We start from the raw sequence: 5,206 nt of genomic DNA, 5'->3' as shown, positions 1-5,206 counted from the left end.
TACACGGCCGAACGGTTACCACGACGCTCGACGCCATGCTGCCTCACGTGCCAACCGGTGATGTCAACGACGACGCTCAACTCATCTCCCAGCGCGCGGAGGAAGCTCGTCAACTGGCAAGAGTCAAGATTCAAGACCAACAGCGAGTCGACGCACGCCGGTATAACCTTCGTCGCCGGGACGTCCACTTTCAACCCGGAGACCGGGTATGGGTTTGGACACCAATACGTCGTCGCGGTCTCAGCGAAAAACTTCTGAAACGCTATTTCGGACCCTACAAGATCATCCGACGCCTCGGCGATCTGAACTACGAAGTTCTACCCGACGGGACGCGCCCATCTGCAAGACGTCAGCCGCGACCCGAGGTGGTGCACGTCGTTAGGCTGAAGCCGTATTACGAACGATAGAACTTTCCACTCTCGTCGACGGGTGAACTGTGAACTGTGAACTGCGACTCGCGATTCTGCTGCCTCTTTGTTTTGGATTTGTTTTTGTTTGTTGTTCTTCGTTTTGTGCTGCATCGGGACGATGCACTTTTTAAAGGGGGGGGATAATGCCGCGCGCAGGGTCACGGACTTGTAGAAAGTTCTCGTTCATTCTTGCTTTGGACATAACTATCGTTCATCCTTGTTTTTGTTGTTCTAGAAAGTGCTTGTTCATTCTCGCCCCGAGCGCGCTACGCTCGAACCTTCTCCGCCGAATCTTCGAGATAGTGACTCAGTCTAGATAAGAGGCCGCCCGCGACCTTGTCGAGTCAGTTTCGCCCCAGCGCTCGACTCCGCTGTCTCGCCGACCTCGACGCTCGCGACGCTTTGTTAATATTTTCTATTCTCCTTTTTGTTTTCGGCACAAGTTCGCCACATTAAACGTTTATTTCTTCCTGTTTATTTTTTGTCATTCTGGTCACCACCCGTGACAATATCTCTATAGCCCCCAGAACAATTCTTCGTGGGGCAAGTGACTTGCTCATTCACATTGATAGGCTTAAGAACAGATGCCCAGTTGACATCCGTAAAATAATAGTGCATTTAAATGTAGTCGCCTGCCGAGAAATTACTATACGAGGTGTGAGGAAGGCATCTTTAGGAAGGAGGAGTGCAAACTGGTGAAATACGGGAGAACACTACATCAAGTGCAGGGTGATATATATCTTCAGGGACCAATGGGGATTGACTCCGAACGATGGAAACGCGTTCCATACTAGAGAAACATGAATCTAAAGAATTCTCCTGGTTGTTAAAGGGGTACTCTGGCGATTTTTTTAGCTGCCTCAACTAACTATATTTCCTGACTCCCCGGCCTTTACCCTTTCCGGTATGCTATTTAGTATCACGAAATTCATAATAGTTATTGCCAATGCGGCAAATGAAAATGGTGCAAAAACCAACATTCAAACATACGCGCACTTTTCAGTGCCGTGACGTCAGTGGCGGGCAGGCTTGCCAGTCGAGCGAGCAGTCTAAAAAATAGAATATGCCAATCATTTGTTCCGTGCTGGAGCACGGGGATTGGAGCGAGCATCCAAAGCATTCATTTGACACCATGAAACTGCTTCGAATCAGTTGGGAACGAATTCTACAGTCCAAAGAGTGAACCCCTGCACTTTAACTGACGTCACTTTTTCGTTGTTGCCAGTAGAGACTTTCAGTTTGAGAAACACGGTGAGGACCAAAATTGTAAATTCTATAACTTCGTGAAAAAAAATTATTTTGACCTAATATTTGGGATACTATTTTGGCGATGTTGTTTGGCGAGTTTAGCAAAATTTCAAGCCAATCGGGGACCATAAAGAAATCGCCAGAGCACCCCTTTAAGAGCATAATTGTGCTGTCTGAGATCTAAAAACGATACGAAGTTCAGTAGACGGCTGCATTTCTGCTTGCAATAAAAGTTGTCAGTGTGAACATTTAAATTTGTCCAGTTAATACCTGGAGCGTTAAAGTCCCCCATTATCAAAAGGTTGCACCTATACAACTCTTTCACTATATTCTCAATGTTACAAGACACCTGATGAGGTGTAGTTTGAGGAGGGAGATAAAACAATCCGAATAAAACACCCGCTTTGTGCACTCGATTTCAACCGATAGACACTCAGGGGACCCCTCTAAATCCTCGCGTCTTTTTGAATTGTACCGCCTGTCAACTGCAATCATCACACCACCTCCTATGCTACCTCGCAAAAAAAAGTCACGATCGCGATGAAAAAAATTTCAAAATAGGGCGGAAAGTTATCTTCAGAGCTAATGGTGGGACGCAACCAGGTTTTCAAGCAAGCACATAAAAGAATATTTAAATACAGTAACACGAGAAAAGAAACACTCGGCCTTCGTCCGAAGACCACAAAATGTTTTGATAAGACAGCCTAGTCTTACTCATCAGTGTTTTCTGCAGTGGTTTTTGGCCACTTACCGAGATACTTTGAGCAAATCATCTTGAAGAACAGCTCTGAAGGGCTTGAATAAACCCCAGTCAGCGCAACGGTTCGAGCCCTCGGGCATGTGGACATGGGCATTGAATGTGCCGTTCGCTCGTCATGTCCGTCACCCTTGGAGGCAGGCGGATCTTCGAGCATACATTGATTGAGTAAAATTATATGCACGGGCGCGTGCACGTTGACTGAAAATTGCTATGCACACGACGTTTTGAAACTCGTATAAAACGAATGGTTAGAACGAATTTCCGAAGCGGTAGCGTAGCTAAGTGGCAAGGTGTCTGCCTCATACGCAGCGGACCCCGGTTCGGTCTGCAGTGTGGACTTACTTTTTTTTTCTCTTTTTTCTTGAACATTTTATTTTGTCGATATTTACTACATTTCTTTTTTATGATTAACACTTAAAAAAAAAAATGTTGCCAACAAAATTTTGCTGAACTAAAGGGTATAAGACTTCCTTTCCGGATGTGCAATGAAGGAAAGCAGGGCTTGGGTTGTCAGCTGGACGCCGCAACGCGGCGTGTACGGAGGGGGGGGGGGGTGCCAAGTGGGTTAATGCTTTTGCACTTAGCAGCCACACACTGTCGCTGTGAAGCGGCGTGAACGCAGGTTGGGGGGGGGGGGCGGGGAGCTTTACTTATATCGATTTCCACCATGCCCGTAACATTTGCGCCTAGAACCGAGAGGAGTCGGACACCCACTCAACGATTCCGATGCTAGAGATGCCGCGGATCTCCCAGCTCCAATAGTCTGTCCTCTTGGCAGCCCGAGGGGGTGAGGAATCTGAATCTGCGCACTCCTGGCTGTCAGCCATGGTGAACTAGAAGGCTGGAGGCCCCCGACACTCTGCCCGAGGGCAGACACGGGCCACGGCAGCCGGTTTCAAAGCTGCGCCGGCCTCCGCTCTCCTCAAGCCTGTGATTTCTGCAGGGCCCGCCTTTACGTCATCGCACAGTGAGCAGACGAGCTATAGCGAACCAGAATAAGGCGGGTAGTGGAAAAAGCGGCGGCCTCCATGTGAGGCACTTTGTGTAGAATCTATCAGGTGGCACTGGCGTTCCATCCCGGACCACTTCTGCCGGCGGCGAGCCCGTTCGAAGCGTAGCTGGTTTCAACCTTAGTGGTTCATTACCACGGCCTGTATGTGTTTCATGGATGTTGCAACGTCTATGAATTAATGTTTAAAGTTTATTCGCGCAATGTAGCGATTTTGTGTTTTCGGTACGCTGTAGTGTTTGCCCTGGCTGGCTGGCTGGCAAACGCTCCTCCATACGGACCCGTCTACCTGCCTAGTCTTGCAAGGCACCCAGAGTATCTTGTCTTTTTGGAAATAAAGACCATAATTAGTATTCTGCTTTGATTTTCAGTTATATGCCCATAATAAATGCGTGTACCACTTTCCTTTGTTAAAGAACATGCCATTGTGAAAAATAATTGTTGAAAAGCTACACTTCCATTTGGAACGTGCTGAACGAAGGAAAAGTAGGTAAAATACTCGTAATCATTGCGGCACTCTTTGTGGCACTATTTCTGGAGTGTTGTAGCGTTCGACTTCCGCCGTCCGCCGCAGGTGATCAATCAGACGACTCTTTCCTTGGGGTCAAGCGGGGTTTATTACCATAACTCCTGGATCCCGACCTGGCCAAGACTCGGGACAGCAACTCCTGTCGGCCGCACTGGCCACCCCTTTTAAGCCCGTGCGTATGCAATGGGCACCGGGAGCCGCCCCCCCGCTAGTCGCCGGTTTGGCCGCCGTGTGGCGGGCCGAGCGCCCCACACCTCTCCCCCTTAGAGGTCGAGGTCTAAGATGGCCTCCTCGTGGGCCGGGTCGCGGAGCAGATCCGGGCGGAATCGGCGGAGCACCCGGATGGCCTCCGCGACTTTCAACGGGCGGGGAGCTGCCGGAGGTGCAGCAGGAGGTGGTGCGGCTCGGCGAGCCCAGTCCGCGGCGACGCGAGCTTGGTGCAAGGCGCCCGCCAGGTGGATGGGGTGGTGCAGTTCCGGCACTCCGCAGACGGGGCACAGCAGGCATCGAGGCTCAGGCTGTAGAAGCTCTGTCGAGCCTGCTTCCTCGCCTTCATGAGGGCCTGAAGACTGATGTTGGATGAAGCTCTCCTGTCGTCGCCGAATCCACCCTGGAGGTCGTGGAAGACGTGATCTTGCGCGAACCGTCGGAGCAGCGCCCCTGTGTAGATGCGCAGTAGGATGGATGAGATGGTGATGGGCCTGAAGTCTCCGCCAGTAGTGGCCGAGCGGGACTTGGGTATGAAAACTCTTGGCCACCTTGAGGTCCTCGGGAAGCATAGCGAAGGCCAACCAGTTGGTGAAAATGATGGCAAGAATGGCTGGTGGAATCTGGAAACCTCGTTCAGGGTAAGGCCGTCCGGGCCAGGGGCAGTCTTTGCGTCGGTGTTCTTGAGCACTCTTTGGAGCTCTCCTTCGGTGAACGGCTCCACCTCTACGTTGAGTACTTGTTCGGATGTTATGAACCCGTCAACCGGTCTTGATGGTGTAGACATGAGAAGGTCGTAGACCCGGTGGAGCTCCGAGAAGAGGACTGCTGGGTCAGCCCAGTCCAGCCCCAACTCGTCGACGAGCACCTTAGGCCCCAGACTGTACAGCCGTTGATGTTCTGCATAGCGTTCGTTACGGCGCTGGTTACGGTTCTTGGCTAGACGACGCTTCTTTTTCTTGCTGCCCTCGGTGCCTCCCCTCTCCCCAGGTCCTCTCCTATCTTGATGGGGTCCAGCAACCCTTGAGCGATGGTGACAGGGG

Source organism: Ixodes scapularis, unplaced genomic scaffold (assembly GCF_016920785.2).
Source record: "Ixodes scapularis isolate PalLabHiFi unplaced genomic scaffold, ASM1692078v2 ptg000005l_1___fragment_2___debris__unscaffolded, whole genome shotgun sequence".
Classification (NCBI taxonomy): Eukaryota; Metazoa; Arthropoda; class Arachnida; order Ixodida; family Ixodidae; genus Ixodes; species Ixodes scapularis.
The sequence above is the reverse complement of the archived record's forward strand: the minus strand, read 5'-3'. Positions refer to the sequence as shown.